Source organism: Monopterus albus, unplaced genomic scaffold (genome assembly GCF_001952655.1).
Source record: "Monopterus albus unplaced genomic scaffold, M_albus_1.0 scaffold97.1, whole genome shotgun sequence".
Lineage (NCBI taxonomy): Eukaryota > Metazoa > Chordata > Actinopteri > Synbranchiformes > Synbranchidae > Monopterus > Monopterus albus.
This window is the reverse complement of record NW_018127977.1, coordinates 311,011-313,756: the sequence shown is the minus strand read 5'-3', so window position 1 is coordinate 313,756 and position 2,746 is coordinate 311,011. Positions and strand designations below refer to the sequence as shown.

The 2,746-nt window shown below is 38.6% G+C and overlaps 1 protein-coding gene across 12 annotated transcripts in view; it reads left to right on the top strand.

The window, feature by feature from the left end:
• LOC109965182 (teneurin-3) overlaps positions 1-2,746 on the top strand; it is a 620,836-nt gene that overhangs the window by 344,029 nt on the left and 274,061 nt on the right. The gene's annotated exons all lie outside the window — the stretch shown is intronic.

Sequence of the window (2,746 nt, the reverse complement as noted above, 5' to 3'; positions counted from 1 at the left end):
AGGACATCTTTTCCAGGGACACCCATGCATATTTCAACAAGACAATGCAAAACCTCATAGTGCACATTACCAAGGCCTGGCTGTCAAGGAAAAGGGCTTGAGTGCTGGACTGGCCTGCCTGAAGTCCCAACCTGTCCCCAGTATAGATTCTAACCATTTGGGGGCAACTTGGGGATTCAGTGTCTTGCCAAGAGACACTTAATGTGCTGCTGTATTGTTTTGAGTGTAATACAGAACACAGATATTTACATGTCACTATTTTCTGTTTCCATTTTACATACCGTCTCAACTTTTTCTGATTTGGGATTGTAGTATACTTCTGACTGATAGCAGCAGATGACTCCATGTGTATCCAAAGAGGCACATATGAGAAATGCTGACTGCCTGTGGTTCCATCCCATCTAAGGATCACTTCTAAGGAATTTATTACTTAGCATAAAGAGCAGGGAAAAAACAGCAGGTCTGGCACCTGTACCATTCATAAACCAAAGCTTCCCCTGTTTTAATTTAAAATATAGGCTTTTTGTCAGGCAAACGTAATGAACTGCATACAGTACCGTGTTTCACATGAACACAAGTTGTCATAGGTAAACTGTATGTTAGCATACATTTGAGAGTTGAAAGCTATTACCGTTAATGTCCTTTGGCTAAACATAGCAATACAGGTGCAATAAGAATGGAAAGAAGGACTGCAATTTTCAATTAATCTATTGATTTTTATTTTTAATTAATCTGTGAATTGTTTAATCTTTAAAAAGTCAGAAAAGAGTGAAAAATCACATTTCTCAGAGCCCACAGTGACATTTTTATACTGTGTTTGTATGACAAACAGTCCCAAACCCAAAGATGTTCACTGCAGAAAAATTGCAAATCTTCACATTAGAAATGTACAGAAGGAACACAGAACACTTGGGGGGTTTGTTTGGTATATCGCTTAACTAAACAATTATTTGATTAATTGAAGTGTGTATGTGCTTCCCGTCACCAGCTTTCTTTGACTTTGCATACATTCAGGCTCCTTCTGTGTTCTGCTTTGTATCATAACAGCTACAGGGCAGGTCCCCATATTTTACCTTGGAGAGCCACGGTAAAATATGGGGACCTGGTGTTAATACCCTGTTAGAATAAACAGAGTGCTCAGAAAGCAGTAGGGCGAAGTGGTTACAGAATGTTTTTAATGGAATGAGGAATGTGCTGCTGCTCCAGTTCACTCACTTGTGTTTGTTTACATACTGTACAGCACATGCCAGATGGTGCAATTAAGTTATATGCGTTAACATTGTGATCTTTCAGAGCTCTAAAATGCTGTGAGAAAATATTGTTTAAAAAACAGCAACACAAATAAAACACATTTGTATATGTAAAATCTAACTATATTTTAAATATATAAAAAAAAATTTGTGGACAGCAAACAAAGCGTTTTGGAAACTTAGTAGAACCATATTTTCTCCTTTCCTTGTTATCTTTATGGCTGTATTCTCTTCTAATCATTTTTGCAGTTTTCTTGTAAATGATGACACCCTGTTACAATGAAGGGCTATTTTATGTTCTGCATTTGCACCTACATATACACCTATATATATATATACACACACACACACACACACACACACATATATATATATATATGAGATGCATGTACCATATCTCCCCCCTCATATGAAACTACCAAGATGTTCAGATTTGTAAATGTTGTGACACTCAGCAGTACACACATATACACAGGACAGCATCACTTGCTCTCCTGTTTTCATTTGTGTATAGAAAACATGAATCATGGCAGTTCTTTCCAGGATAGTGTTGCCTTGTTTTCTCAGTTTTGGAAACGACACTTTGCCGGAATTTGGCAAATATAACACAACATTAAACACTGCGTAAGATTCAATCAAACAACTCTTGATTCTCCATTTGCACATCAAAAACATTTTAAACATTTCTTGTTGTGATCCATTAGAAAATTTGTAGGAACTTATGCTAAATGGTTTTATGATTTCAAAGACTTAAATATGCCAAACCCATGGAATTATTTGTCCAGGGAGATGAATCATTTTCACAACTTTAAATGATTGTTGGAGATTTAGCCTGGTATTGATGTCATGGTGGAAGAGCCTGCAGCCTGATACACTATGGGCTGTGGAATGTATGGAACTGTGTTTTTGGATCTGGCTGTCCCTGTCCAGCGTTGTCTTCATCATCTCTTTCACCTTGTGGGAAAGGAATTATTATGTTACAGCTGGAGATGGACAATTTGTTAGTCTTTGTTTGTTTGGTTTTGTTTTAGCCACTCCAAATTGGTGATGGACACCGGGTGCCAACCTGGGGCCTATTTCAAGAAGGCTCAGAGTTTGTTAACCCCGAAATGAGGGAAACTCGAAGTTTTCGGTTTCAGAAACGGAGGTAACTTAAACCCGTGAAAGCGGGGTAAGTTAAACCCGTTTCACAAAGAGAGGTAATCTAAACTCAGAGTCAGTTACTATGGCAACTTACTCTGTGAACCTAACCTGCTGGGGAGCAGGTTTTGTTCGGGAAACTCAGAGTTTCCTCCGGGTCTCCGCCCCTTTTTAAAGTGAAAGGTGTTTAATACCTCATTTAATCTTTCAGTACATTCATAGATTGCACACGTTTCCGTCATGCAGAGACCAAAATGGCGTGTCCATTTATAGAGGATCCTGTAGGTGAGGACGCTGTATTGATTCGCAGGGAATTGCATTTACGTCGGGAGAGGATATTGAGGCCACGAGTTGAT